Source organism: Phoca vitulina, unplaced genomic scaffold (assembly GCF_004348235.1).
Source record: "Phoca vitulina isolate PV1807 unplaced genomic scaffold, GSC_HSeal_1.0 scaffold24, whole genome shotgun sequence".
Lineage (NCBI taxonomy): Eukaryota > Metazoa > Chordata > Mammalia > Carnivora > Phocidae > Phoca > Phoca vitulina.
The window spans coordinates 5,300,110-5,316,103 of record NW_022589727.1 but is presented as its reverse complement, the minus strand read 5'-3'; the positions used below and the strand labels follow the sequence as shown (position 1 = coordinate 5,316,103).

The window sequence follows — 15,994 nt, the reverse complement described above, 5'->3', positions numbered from 1 at the left end:
GTTTAATCATAATATTATAGAAAGCCTCCCTTTCCCATTCCTTCTTACCATATTAACTGGACTTTAGTATAAAACAGTGAATTATAGTTGATGTGACTGCAAGGCTCAGACTCAACTAAGATGGAGTTCTCATGAATATATGAAGGAAACAGAAACAAAAGTAAGAACACTAAATGAATTTGAGGCCTTTGACAGGTACAACTATAGGTAACACTAAAGACAGCTCAGTTTCTAGCCAGATTACATAAAAGCTCACACTCTAAGACCTATTTTATCTCAGTTCCTATTATCCAATATATTGTATACTATATATATTAATATATTATGCTCATCTTTCAATAAAAACTTACCAGGCAGTAAGGATATACTATCTGAAGAGACCAGAAAAGATCAGAAACAATCTCAAATATGACAGAGATGTTGGAATTAGCAGAAAGGAATTTAAAATATCTCTTAATTGATAGTTAAGGGCAGTAATTGAAAAGGCAAACAACATAGAAAGCAAATGGGTAATATATGCAGAGAAATTTTAACAGAAAGCAAAGGAAATGCTGAAAATCAAAAATACTGCAAGAGAAATAAAGAATACCCTTGTGGGCTCATCAGTAGCCTTGATATAGCTAAGTAAAGAATGAAAGAACTTAAAGATATGTCAATAGAAACCTCCCAAACTGAAATGAATTTAAAAAAATTAAAAAGACAGAATAGAATGTACAACTGTGAGAAAATTTCAGAAGTGTAACATCAGTATAACTGATATACCAGGAGAAGAAAGAAGAAACAAAGCAGGAGAAATATTTGAAGCAATAATTGCTGTGAACTTTCTAAAATTAATGACAGAAACCAAATTACAAAATCAGCGTATTCATAGACCATCAAGCAAGATGAATACCAAAAATGTACACTTAGGCAGGTAATACTCAAACTGTAGAAGATCAAAGACAAAGAGAAGATATTGAAAGAGGCTAGAAAGAAAAATCACCTTACCTATAGAGGAAAAAAGAATAAAATTTACAGAGAGTTTTTTTTCCCTCAGAAATTATGCAAACAAGAAGAGAGTGGAATAAAATATTTAAAGTGTTAAAAACCAAACAAACAAACCTAGATTTCTGTATCCAGAAAAGTATCCTTCAAAAGTAAGGAAAAATAAAGATTTTCTCAGACAAACAAAACCAAAGGGATTAATTGCCAGCAGACATGCCTTATAAGAAATACTAAAAAGATCTCCAGAGATAAGGAAAATTATATAAATGAGACACTTGGATCTACATTTTAAAAAGAAAGAAAAGGTGGGGCGCCTGAGGTGGGTGGCTCAGTCGTTAAGTGTCTGCCTTCAGCTCAGGTTGTAATCCCAGGGTCCTGGGATCGAGTCCCACATCGGGCTCCCTGCTCCGCGGGAAGCCTGCTTCTCCCTCTCCCACTCCCCCTGCTTGTGTTCCCTCTCTCGCTGTGTCTCTCTCTCTGTCAAATAAATAAATAAAATCTTAAAAAAAAAAAAGAAAAGGAAAGAAAAATTCCTGGAGAAGGAATAAAATCTTTTTGTTTTTACTAATAATCGATCTAATAGAAAAAAAATATTTTTTTCTACCATCTAATTAATACATCCATCATCTTACATATTTTTTAATGTATGAGAACATTGAAATTTACTCCCTTAAAAAATGCTTGTTTAAAGTAATAATAGTGTGAATGTACTTTATTATTATAGTGTAAGGTTAAATAAAATAAATGACAATTATTTTATAAAAGATAGGAATTCTCTATTCTGAAGTACCAGTACTACCCATGAGAACTATGGTAGTATTTGAGAGTAGACTTAGATTGGTTGCAAATGTATATTTCAAAGTACAGGGCAGACACTAAAAAAACAAACAAACAAACAAAAAAGTAATATAAAATAAGCACAACTGATAAGAGGGGAGAGAAAAATATATATATATATATTCATATAAATTTCTCAAAACCAGAAAAGGGAAAAAGGAAGAGGAAAAAAACCCATCAAACAAACAAGTGCAGTGAAGAGAAATAGTTATAAGCTTGGTAGATTTAAATTCAAAAATATCAACAGCCACTTTCATTGTGAATAGGCCAAATCCATCAATTAAAAAAAATCGGAGACTGTCAGAGTAGACTGAAGAAACAAGATCTAACTATATGTTGTGTATAAGAAACTCACTTTGTCTGTAAAGACATATTTACTGTCTAAGCAAAAAAGCTAAAAAGTATAGAAGTCAGGGAAAGCACTCTCCAGAACAAGAGAAATTGTCAGAGTTAGCAATAGGCATTACAAATAGATAAAGGAGTCAGGTGTCCAAGAATATGGGGTAATCCTTAATATGTATACATGCAATAACATAACTTCAAAATGCATGAGGCAAAATTGATATTACTATAAGGAGGGATAAACAGACTCACTACTTTAGCTGGAGAGTTCTATATTTCTCTTTTAGTAATTGATAACCAAGAAGAAAACAAGTAAGGATATAATTTATCTAAACAGCACTGTTAATCAACTTATCTAATTGCCATTTAAGAATACTCCATACAACAACAGCAGAACAGGACGCCTGGGTCGTTGAGCGTCTGCCTTCGGCTCAGGTCATGATCCCAGGGTCCTGGGATCAAGCCCCGCATCGGGCTCCCTGCTCAGCGGGAAGCCTGCTTCTCCCTCTCCCACTCCCCCTGCTTGTGTTCCTGCTCTCGCTGTGTCTGTCTCTGTCAAATAAATAAATAAAAATCTTTAAAAAAACAACAACAGCAGAACAATATTTTCAAACTCACATGGAACGTTCACCAATAGCACCTCCTGTGCCATGAAACATACCTTTAAAAAGAAAGATCATGTTCTTAGACCCCAATGGAAGTAAACTAGAAATCAGTAACAGAAAGATGTCTGGGAAGTTCCAAAATATTTGAAGATTGAACAACACAATTCTAAACAACCCACATGGATAAAGGAGTCTCTGGAGAAATTACACAGTATTTTGAACTAAACGAAAATACAACTTATCAAAATTTGTGGAATTTAGAGGAAGCACTGCTTAGAAGGAAATTGATAACATTAAGTGCACATATTAAAGACTCCGATTCAATAGTCTAAGATTTTTATACCTTAGGAATCTAGAGAAAGAAGAACCAATTTAAGCATATAGCAAGCAGAAGAAAATTTATAATGTAAAGTGGAGCAGAAAGCAACAAATTTAAAATCAGGAAAACAGTACGGGAAATCAGTGAAACGAAAGGATGAGTCATTGGAAAGATAAAACATTTAGTAAATCTCTAGTCAGACTAACAAAATTTAAAAAAGAGAGAAATTACAAATTAGTAATAAAAGAAATGAAAGAGGCATTGTCAAAACTTTTGTCCTGGGTAAAAAGGATGATAAAGTAATATTAGAAACAACCTTATGCCCACAAATTTGATGGCTTATGTGAAATGGACCCATTCTTTGTAAGGCACAAGCTAACAAAACTTAAGGAGAAATAGATAATCTGAGTCATCCCATATCTATTAAAGATACTGAATCAATAATTAGAAATCTTCCAAATAAGAAAGCACCATGCCTAGATAGTTTCACTATTGAATTCTAACAAATGCTTCAGGAAGAAATAATACCTCATTAGTAATCTCTTCCAGAAAACAAAAGCAAAGAGAATGCTTCCTTATCTCATTTTGTGAGGTCAGTATTACCCAACACCAAAGCCAGACAATGACATTACAAGGAAGGGAAACTTCTTCCACTGATGACTTTTTGTTAGTGCCACGTGTCTGGGCCACAGACCATTATTTCTTAAGAATCTCAATGCAAAAATCCTTAAAAGTATTGCAAATTAAATTCAGTAATATATTAAAAATATATAACACAAGAAGTTGGATTTATTCTAGGTGTGGACACCATTTGAATTAATCCATCACATCAATAGGCTAAAGCAGAAAATTCAGATGTACGTATGAATTAATACAAAAAGAGCCTTTGGTAATAGATAAGACTTGGAGACATCGGTATGAACTCATGTTTATATAGGTGGTTACATATAGATAAATTTATAGAAATGTTTATATGCATGGGTTTGTATATACAAATATATTTTCTTGCTCTTTCAGATGAAAGCCTAGAAGCTACAATACCCTGGTAGCAACACACACACCTAATGTCCAGATCTTGGTTTCTAATACCATTCTCTGGTAAAAGGAACCAGGGCTCCTTAGAGAATGGTTAATTCTAGGAATGGGACAGTAAATATGTAAGATGAGCCTGGAGCAACTTGTAGCACCAGAAAGAAAGGAAGTGGGGAAAAAATGGCATTATCTCCAAGGGATACAGGACCAAATTGAAAGAGCTCCTAGTAGCTATACCTGAAAAAATTTGAGGAACAAAATGAAGTAGTATTGTATTATAACTCAAAGTATAATGTATATATACTCAAAGTATAAAATAAATATCTGCAGTTCATAATTATATAAATAAATGCTTGAATAAATGCATAAATTATTAATAGAGGAGATGATATAAATCTCCCTTGCAGAAGAATTCCAAATAATTTATGTAGATACTATGCCCTAAATGAAGGGAGCATAAATCCTCACTCCTTAAGTGTGGGGTGTGCATAATGACTTTTTTTCCAAAGAGTAAAGTGTGGAAAGGTAGAAAAATACAGTGGAGAAGGGTAATCACTACATCAGCCTTGTGATCAAGATCAGTATTGACAGTGATAACTAATGTTGGTAGTATGTATATACATACAATGCAATGAAAATGGCACTTCTATGTCTTACAAAAGCTCATTATTTCAATCTAATTATAAGAAAAACACCAGAAAGCCAAATGAGGGGTCTCCTACAAAATAATTATTAGCTATTACTCCTCAAAAATATCAAAGTCATGAAAACATAGAAAGTCTAAGAAACTATCCGCAGCAAAGAGGATCCTAAGGAAGCATGCATAAGTGTATGCCTGGAAAAGGAAAAGATACTAGGTAAAAAGTAAGAAATTCTGAAAACATGTATGGATTTCAGATAATATATCAATATTGGGTGATTAACTGTAGCAAATGTACCTTGCTAATGTATTATACCAATAATCTTTCCTGCTGTTACTCTTCATTCACCCCTTTGTTTCTGTAGGGTCTTCTAGGCCCTAAAGAAGTTGTCCATACCTGTTTGTTGTTTATTAGCTATGATACAGGGATATCTCTTGTTCATCAAGCCCCAGGTAGGAGGACATACAAGATTATCCACCTGTGATGGCATATGATTATGTTGAGCATAAGACATAAAGGGAGAGGAAATGTTCTATTCACTATTTCTTTCAAGCTTAAATCTATATAGCAAATGGCCTACATAAAAGGAGAAACTCCACTGGTACCCTTAGGAAAACTTCTTAATACCTCTTTGCTTTTGTCTTTAAGTACTTGAGAAGAGTCTACTTCCTAGACGCTATGTGTATCTTATCTACAGATTTGTCTCAAGGTTGTCCCAACATTTTGTGATTATGGGTTTCTTGTGACACAGACTATTATTGTCATCTGTCTAAATTAGCCCAAATCTCCCTGAGAAACTGAACCATTGACTGGAAGCTGTGTTAGCAATTAATGAAATTGCCTGGCTTCTTCTCAGCCTGCTATTCTTCAGCTCCCCGCCTCCCCAACTGTAAGCCTTTCTTCAGAACAGTTTCCTGTGTATGTTCAATTTTGCGCTCAATGATTTCACTGCTGAAACTGGAGCCTATGACCTTAATTACACTCAGATATTCACAACAGTGAGATTGTTGTAGAAACACCAATGGGAGGACATATAGTAATTTAGTGTATAGTTCACAAATCTTATATTGCTGCCCCATCCTCTTCCTGCTGAAAAGGTTCACTATATCATGTTGCTTTGGGTGAATGAGCAAATAATCCTGTCTTCTAAATATGGGCCTCTATATGGTAGGAAGGTCACAGATTTATCTCAACCTTAGGAGATTTGGAAAACTTTGGTAGAAAAGGAAAATACCCCAGTTCTCTTATTTATGAGTGCCTTTGAACTTAATATGGGTCTCATTTGCATACATCTAGATAATCTATATTTTTAAGGAGTTTTCAAAGCAAGGCAGGGGAATGTAGCCTTGAAAATAATATGAAATATCTGTATTGCAAAATATTGTAAATATTAGTTGAATACAATGAGACATTTGCTAGGGGCTGAAGAACCAGAAAATTGCAAGCGTTTAAGAGAAACATCTCTTATTTTAAATTCACTTGCAGTTCCTGGTGACTGAAAGCTGCTAAAGGAAAAAGGAGAAAATAACAGCAGCAACAAAATACCTCATAAGTTTAATAGCCGCCCACTGATTGTAAATGTGAAGAGGACCTCTCCAAACACAAAGCCAAAATGTAGAGGAATTCTCTTTTATTAAAGCCCCTGACCTCCCGCCCATTAATGGGCAGCCTCTGAATACCACTTATATGGCAATGCTTTGCAATGTTGTTTTGTAGAATTTTATTTCTACTTCCTGGAATCAAGTCTTTGTCCTAGCCCCAATTACGTTTACACTTCTGTTTGTTTGTTTGTTGTTTGTTTTTTTTCCTAATCCTGATTTCCTTCAGTCAGAATTATGCTATCTTTCAGAAAAAACAAGCTTCTAAAGAAATGTTTGACAACACAAGATTGAATGACTTTCTCCCCAGAAACACTGTCTACCCATTTCCCTTCCTTCCTGGAGGAGCCTCGGTTCTCAGATGTTAAAAGATCAAATGTACATACAGTATTTTACGGTGACACTAAGCAGAGGTCAGAGTTTATTTTTGAAATGACTTTGCGACTGCAGCTGCATTTACAAGGCAACCTAGTTGAGCGTGCACAGAAAATGGAGGGTCATGTTCAATAAATTTGGAATCTTTAGTACCCATGACACATGTTTCTAAAGACATAGAATTGAAGTTAATATTTAATTGGTTCATACGTAGACCATGCTTTGCTAAAACATGGTCTATGTATCTATAGATAAGGAAGAACAGCAGACTTGAGAAAAATTACCTAGAGACTCACATTCTAGTCAAGAGTTATACACACAAAAATCAACGCTACCTATGAATTCTCTTATCTGTTGGTTATCTGACTCCATCATCTAGAATGTAGGCTCCCTCTGGGCAGGGACTATGTATGTTCACCAGAACAATGCATGAAACATTGTGAATGCTCAAACATGTTGTTGAAGGAATAATGGTAAGAAACCCGAGTGCCCTGTAAGCTCAGAGAACAAGATACATACGTGTTATGGACTGGATTATGTCCCCCCTAAAATTCGTATGTTGAAGTCCTAACATCTGATATCTTGAAACGTGACAGTATTTGGAGATTAGGCCTTTGAAAAGGTAATTAAGGGGCACCTGGGTGGTTCATTGGTTAAGTGGCCGACTCTTGATGTTGGCTCAGGTCATGATCTCAGGTTCCTGGGATTGATCCCCACTTCAGGCTCCATGCTCAGTGGGGAGTCTGCTTGAGGATTCTCTCTCTCCCTCTCTCTCTCTGCTCCTCCCCCCACTTGCATGTGCATGTGTGCACTCTCTCTTTCTCTAAAATAAATTAATTTAAAAAAAAAAAGGTAAAGTTAAATGAGATCATAAGGGTGAAGCCCTATTCCGATGTGACTGGTGTCCTTATAAGGAGATGAGGGTACAACCATGTACACACATACAGGAAAGACCATGTGAGGTCACATAGAGAAAGTGGTCATCTGCAAGCCAAGGAGAGAGGTCTCTGGAGAAACCAGACCTGCTGGCACCTTAATCTTAGACTTCAAGCCTCCAGAACTGTAGGAAAATAAATTTCTGTTGTTTAATACACCCAGTCTGTAGTATTTTTTTAATGGCAGCCTTAGCAAATGAATACGATACCTAAGGTATTATTACTAGATAAAATACAGGATTTCTCATTAAATCTGAATTTTAGGTAGTGTTTTTTGTTTAAGTATGATGTTAAAGAACTTTATATTATATAAATTAAAATTTAACTGGGTATCCTATATTTTATTTGTTCACTCTGGCAACCCAAACCTATGAGAGATGGAGAAGTTTTTACAGAGAAGGTACCATTTGAATTAGATCACAAAAGATAAAACATTATTTTGGTGGGGGTGGAAGAGGCCAGAGAAGTCAATGTGAGCAGGCCCCAATGGAAATTTTTATTAATTTTGCTTACCATGTTTATACTGTAGCAGCTATCACAGCCCATAACCATTTTAACTATTCAGAAATGACAAATTAATTAAAAATGGAAGGTCTAACTGCCATCTATTACTCAGTGGTTTCTAAACCTGGGAGCTTTAAAAGAATGTATCAATTCTTGGGACTCACCCAGACTAATGGGTCACTAATTTAAGGTGACTAAAAACAGCTAATCAGCTCAATGTAAAAATATCCTACACCCATAAACCAAACTGGGCAGGCCGGGATCTGTTCCATGGACAGTTTCTCTACAATTGAGCCTGAAATTTTGATTAAATCCTCTTCTGAAGGGAAGGCTATATTATAATTGCCCCCTAGGAATCATCTCTGCATCTCTATTTTATACAGTATTGCATCAGAAACTCTTTAACATTTCTAAACAGGCTGAATTTATATTTGTGTGTGTGTATAAATATGGTCACATGTTTTCCCATAACTGAATGTTAAAATAATCACATAATACTGTCTATTTTGTTTAAGAGGTTAAAATAAATAAAGCATGAATTTTTATTTATAAATTTAAAACTTGTTCTTTGGTAGTGGAGGAACCCTTTAGTCTTGAAATTAAAGCCACATGCTATTGACACAGAACACTATTCGAAATAAATGTTATGCAACCCAGTGTCTGTTCAACTATCTCTTGCAGAATTTACTGAGTCTGGGAGACTATTTTATAACTTACATATTAAAATTCAGGGAGGTCAGTTAGTGAAAGGGAAAATACCACTAACTGCTCTTGTTGGAAGATAAAGTAATTGGCCAGCAGTGATGAATATATAAATATCTGTGTCTGTTTTTCAAAGACACTGGGCTGATTGAGGAAAAAATTATGACTTAAAATCATGGAGGATAAGTAACAGCAGGAGTCAAAAAATGAGACCAGGAAGAAGGGAATTAGGAGAGAAATCAAGTTGAGTATAAGAGTTAAAGGGAGTCCACATAGTCACACTTAAGGGCCATTTATATTGGCTTAAAACTATCACTTAGAAGTACAATCTCTGGAACCAGACTCTTCTTTGCAGGTGGCAACTTAGTCTTATATGGGAGTATGGAGGAAATTTGTTTCTGTCTGCCCAATTCCCTTTCTTCCTTCCTCTAGTGATGAACTATATTTACTGTCTTTGAAAGAGACTTCTTGTCCCAGATGAGACTGCTAGGGCTTCTGATCACAGTGACATGCTACTTTGGCCAAAAGAATGAGTGGGTGAACCAGGCAAGTCAGAATAGACCATGTGTTTGTCCATACAGTGGCTCAGGGATGGCAAAGAATATATGCCAGGTCAATCAGACATCTCCTAGGAATCTTTTATACAGTCCCTGGGAGAAAGAAATTATTTTTCCCTTGAATAGCAAGCTTTAAGGCTGTGATCTCAGAGGGGTCAGTGACTGTGTTCCCTGTAATGTGCAGAGCCCAGAATGATTTGAGGCCAACACACATGCAGAATATAGAAAGATGAGTATATATAGTCTATAACATTCTCCCTCTCCCTCTGTTTCTGTCTTTCTTAGGGTGCTCACACACACACATACAGACATACATATACAGAACAATTGGTGAACCTTATTTGGTTAACCTTGCTGCTGGCTCTCCTTCCATTGTGTGTGTGTGAGTGCATATGTGGTTTGGTAAATGGGCCAGCTAATTTCCCTTCTTGCTTGATGGGTTTGTGTTTGTTTCTGTCACTAATAACCAGTAAAGTCTTAACTGATTCTGAACATTACCTTTACTTTTTGTGGCCATGAATTTATTTAAACTTTGCCACATGACATTCTAGTTGACTTAAAATTATTAGAAGGAGGGAGAAGCTTCATGTTTATCTTGATACTACCCTTCTGTATTTGGAATCATTTTTCCTTGAGCTTCTACCTTTAGCTCTAGTAAAACAGAACATAATGTTGCAGGGTTCAGATGAGGAATGGATATTCAATGAACTGCAGATTGTTCTTTCTAAAACATTACCATGCGCTACTGGGCCTGTTTGTGGTCTCTTAAGGATGCTTGGAATATTTCCATGTTTGGATCATTGCTCAAGCTCCAGTTACTACTCTGAAATTTACTCTTTCCTCCTCTCTTGACTGAATTCTTCCTGGCTTTCAACACTTTTTCTAAGGCTCCCATAGCAAGGAATTCTTTGACTCAAGTCATTTCTGGTTGCTTAACTTTGAAGGATATTATGTCCTTATATATCTTCAATTAAGTTGAACATATATGATTTTTCATAAACTGAGGAAAGGCTAAATTGTCTGTAGAACTAGCCTCTAACTTTTTTGTTTTCCCATGGAGATTAATGTGCACTTGAAATATAAGTGAAGATTTCACGGAGGAGGAATAATCCACATGGACCATAAAAGACAGTAATCCAACATGATTAGAAGCTCTAACTTCTTGATTTTCTTTTGGAACGACAGAGGCAGTTGAAGTGGAAGGTGAGATAGAGTGAGGGAAAATATGAATTTATTTATAACCACTGCCTATATTCTACAAGACTTAGGGGATGCCATATCTCCTTTGGTCTTAGCTTCTCATGAGTTTGATCCCTGGATGAAATGCTGCCTTTTAATCTTTAATTTGATTTAACTTTTTAAAGTATTTCTGCCTTTTGGGAATGCAATTAGACTTTCCAGGACATCTGTCTGTCAAGAAGGATAATGGCATTTTCAGTGCACGTTCACCGAACAGGAATCTTAATCTAAGGCAGCACCTTAGGGGTTCCCTGGAAACAACAGAAAGTCATGCTCATCTGGGTCTGGTAATTTAAGAGAAGTGGCCATCCAGCTGCAGTTAGAAGCAGCTTCTCACACAGAAGTCAGCAATTATCTCTTAGCCCAGGTGACAGATGGTAGGAAAGCATTCTCTCCTAGACCCAGGAGCTTCGCTTCTACATCTGTGAAGACATTTCTCATCGGGCTTCCTTGCATATTCATAGTATGACAGGCTTCAGTGTTATTGAGAGGACCAGATCTCTTCTGCCTCTGTCAGGCTTTGCTCCTCCCTTATTCCATGCATCTTCAGTGTCCTTCCATCAAGTTCAGTTAAATCAAACAAATAGACTAGAATCAAACATATATATACACATACGTATATACATATATACACACATGTATATGGTGTATATATATATACACCATATACATATATACACACATGTATATGGTGTATATTTACACATATATACACATATATATACACATACACACACACACACACACACACACATATATATATATATATATATATATACACTTAATTCTAGAGGAATAATCTAGTGAAGAAAATCCTGTAAGTTTAGGAAAAACAAAGACCACTTTCACTTGGCTGGCCTCTGGATATGGATATGGAATACTCCATTTATATTATTTTCACACTGGTCTTTCTTGCTAAACTCCTAAGTTCCTTGAAGCCATGGACTTTCTTTTATTAACATGGTCATTCTGAACAGCCATTTAATATATGCTTGCCAAATAGATGGATAAATTAAGCAGTTAATGGATTAATTGGTAGAGAATACAGTACTGCCATGCTCCAAAGAGACAGGGTCTCATGGTTGAAAGAAAAGGGAGTGTTTTAAATGATTAGGACCCCCGGATCCTTGAAAGTAGAAGATAATGTTGAGAGAAATTCTGTGCTATTTCAGTGGAAAGAATTCATTAGAGCCAGAGGTATCTGTTATCCCAGCCCAAATATTTGCCTGGATCCCAGGTTCTATTCTGACCCAAAGCCTGCAGAAGCTTTTTCCACAAAGTATCAGCACCTATTCTCATCCACACCTTTGTAAGCTCCTAATCTCAGAGCATTGCTACTTAGTTGAGAGTCTTGTTTGAAATTACCTGGATTTAACCCCCTATCCAAGGCTACATTCTTACTTTGTTTGTATATTAAGCCTGCCTCGTGACCATGCATTTCTAAGACCTTGGCTATATAGTTGAACCCCACAGTCTTTGACAACTGCATATGATATAACAGGAAGTCCTTTACACATATACTGTGTTTCATCAATATTATTTTTTAGGGGCTGCATGAAAATTAAATATAATTCTATTTATTAAGTATACTTTTTCCACTAGCAAAGATTTATCTATAAAATAGCATACAAGTTCCATGTGACATTCTCAGTTTTAGTAGAAGCCTCTTGACATCAAAAGACTAAAGTGACTTGGGAGGTTGACATTTATGTACAGCATCACAGGGACACACAGCTTCTCATAACTCATAAGATTCATGTTTGGCAGCTTTATGATGGACATAATTTTGAGGAACATGGAACACTAGTGCTTTATTTGCATTTCCTTTTTGGTTAAACTTATTGTCATCTTTTCTCGCCCAAATAATTGAAATACTTATCAATGGGGGGAAAAAAGCTTAATATCTTATCCAAAACTTCATGAAACATGTTGTTTGGTACCTCAGTAGTGGTCCTTCATGAAGTATTGCTCAGGCATACCCAACCCCTCTGGCTTAATGGAAATACGATGATATATTCCTGAGATTTGGTAGTTTCTACCCCCTGAATTGTTTTGTCTGGTGTGTGAGAGATTGTGCCCTGTTCTATTACATACTAGCATAATAAATTATTGTTTCAAAACTACATCCACTATGTGTCTTAGGCATTTATAAGTAGTTACTGATGTCAGTGACTTGGCTAACCTTGCAATAGATGGGTGGATACCATAAAGCAAAGCTAAGTTGGTAAATTCACAGGCAGTGATGAATTTATCTTAAATTGCTCCCCCTCCAGCAGCTGGCAAGTGTGTTTTGATATAGATTGAAAAAAGCATCCTGATTTAAAAAAAAAAAAAAGTTACAATGTAAAAAATAAAACCAGAAGTAGGTGTCACAGATTCAAAGAAATGATAGATCAAGGAAATTTTCACATTATTAATATTAACCTAAGTGTCCCCAAATCCTTCTAGTCTATACCTATTAATTCAGGAAATTTTGGTATGTATAACTAGGAGATACCAAATCTGTCCCTCAGAATGCCTCAGTTATTTCTGGGAACCCCTATGTATATCTTATGCTCAGAAACTCAGTTACTCATATTCTTCTCCTCCCAGAAATGCATGTAGCCTCCTTTCTGGCTATTCCATTAAGCATAGCTGGGTCAACCACTGGACCATGGTTCAGTGACACAGTTACTACTACACCTCACAGCTCCTCAAGGGTGTGAAGAGAGAACCCACCTTGTCTTTATATCTCCAGTCTTGAGTATCAGAAATGCCATTATCAATACAGTTATTTCAGTTTTTATGTGCCTATAACTTATCTCTCTGTAAGAATTGAGATGTAGTTCCAAGGATTGGACCAGGAATATAGACAAAATGTTTTCCTCTGTTCTTAAATCTAACAACAGCCTGGATCTCAGATTATTCTTTTACCAGAAGGAAGTGGTCTTCTACTCTGTACCCTCCCTCCCCATATCTCTTCATATAGTTAGATGCCTGGGGCAGGACATTCTAGTGCTACAGGTCATCAACAGACTGCATGAGCATTATGTGTGAATATTTGTTGAGGGCCTACCTAGTCCAGGTGCTAAGGACTTCCAACACAGTGTGAAAAATTACTACAAGCCAATTAACACACTGAAATACAAAATTAAAAAAAAAACAATTTTGTTGAGTATCATGAAGGTGAAGAACGTTGTGCTTTGGGAGAAAGTAGTAAGAGAAATGTGCTTCATATGGAATTAGGATGGTAAGCAAAAGCATAGGTGAGAAAGTGATCTTCATGCAGAGAAGGAGTCAGGCAGAAGAACAGGGTATGTTTTAGGTGAGGATCATCAGAGGAAAATGCTCTGGGCTGGAAATGAATGTGGCATTTTCCAGAAGTGAAAGAGAGACCCTGTGGCTAGAGTTTCTGGAGCAAAGATGAGGGTGATAATAATTTAGGTTAGAGAAGGAATTGTAGTAATATAGGTTAAAGAAGGAATTGTGATCTTGAAGGCGATATTCTATATATTCTAATTTGTGTAGGCAGTATTGGACACATTCTGCTTGATCAGATTTACTCTAAAAATGATAATCCTCAGAAAGTTGGCAAGGCTGATGTCAAGATTTTTTATTTGTGTGTGTTGTCTCTTCTCTGCTTCAGTACTCAAGTCCCAGAAAGGTACTTTTGTGAATGAGACCCAGAAGACACAAAAAGATAATCTAGAATAAGCTTACTTTGTGAACCTGGGCTAATCCATGCAGTCTTCGACTGGAAGCTTCTTAAGTGAATGTGTATTCAAGTTTGATTTGGTCTCAGACCTTTTCTTTGAAATCATGAATATGTTATTGATAAGTGTGAGCATGCCTTTGAATATCCTAAAAGAGAGCAACATGGACAAACACAGTATCATATTTTATGTGTCATTTGTACTTGAGGAATAAGAAACTCGTGAAGTTATTGGATGAATTATTTCAGGAGGGCTTCAAATGATCTAGTCTGGAATGACCTAACTTGGGTGGTAGAAACTACACAGCCAGCTGATCAATGAGTCTGAGTGTTAAGATTCAACTGAACCCCCAGCTTTTGGGATACATATTGCAAGCTACTAGGAGAGTACATGAGGACTGCCTGACTTTGGTATGTCAAGGCTAATGTGCACTTATTCAGAGAAGGACCTTGTGCCTCCAAACATCTGGTTGCCAAGGTAAGGTATCAACCTTGCAGTGCTTAGCCCTCAGTGACCCCACCTGTGAACTCAGTGTCCTCATTTTTCTGATTTTACAAAATTCTAAGGCAAGGATCCCATCCATACCTTGAATCCTAATTTTTTATTAAAATTTACTTCTTTCTTAATATTATGGCATAAATCTAACTACTTCATAGTTATTAACCTTTACTAACATTTTTTTTTAAGAGAAAGCTCATCTTGAGTCAAGATATAAAGAAATACAAATACCTAGGTACAATATAGTATTTTTTTTTTCATTGAACTTCAGTGGGTTCTAGTAACTTTTCAACTTAACCTTGGTTTTCTTTCCAATGCTAAGGAGAAGAACACCTTCAACTACTTTTTCATGAGGACAATTATTCAGGATCTCTTAGTAACATGCTGCTGTAAGAAGAACATGAAGAGAGTTAAATAGGCACTCACAATGACCTTGAGTAGTTTATGATCTAAGTAGAACATTATGATGCAGAAATATATCTTCAGGGAACACAATAGAGACTTTACATTACTTATGTGTTTAAATTATGTGCAAGCAAAAAGGTAAGGGAATTTAATTCAGTGATGAAGAAGGGAAGAACTTGAGTTTGAGGGAAAGTATCAAAGATTAGCTATGAGCTTGGAAAGACTATTTGAAGTATAAACTGCTTTAGAAGTATCTTTCTAGAAAGAAAAGCATTTCAGTGAATTGGGACTAGAAATTTCAAGCAGGAGGATTTATCTTAGGAGATATCAGGTATGTGAATGATGTTGTCTGTGAATATATTTGCCTATAAAACATGTTAGGTTGGATGATAAAGTGTACATGTTTTAGTTGTTAATAGAACATAAGTAATGGACTTGAAGTACATATTACAGGATATATAAAAAAGTGGATCAATGTAGAAAATAGGGAGGAGCCATTAAGCAATACAATAAAGGTGTACTTGGGGAGATTTATTGGAATGTGTAAATTTGGGTCAGGTGATGGAGAACTATAAATACTAAGAGCAGGTCAGCATAACTCTCATTTTAAAGCAAAAAATCTGGAAAGGGGAATATAAGTATGTCATATGAGCTGTTTCCTTTTTCTGGTCCACAAGCCAGTCTGCCTGTAAGCCCTCATTATCTTCAACTTCCTTTCTGTCCTCAGTG

At 36.0% G+C, this 15,994-nt stretch overlaps 1 non-coding gene across 1 annotated transcript; it reads left to right on the top strand.

Annotated features, from left to right (window-relative positions):
* Window positions 1-3,735: 3,735 nt before the first annotated feature.
* LOC116642897 lies at window positions 3,736-3,797 on the top strand. The gene has a single exon (XR_004301425.1). It is a non-coding gene; the product is annotated as a small nucleolar RNA SNORD66 (small nucleolar RNA).
* The last annotated feature ends 12,197 nt before the right edge of the window (window positions 3,798-15,994 follow it).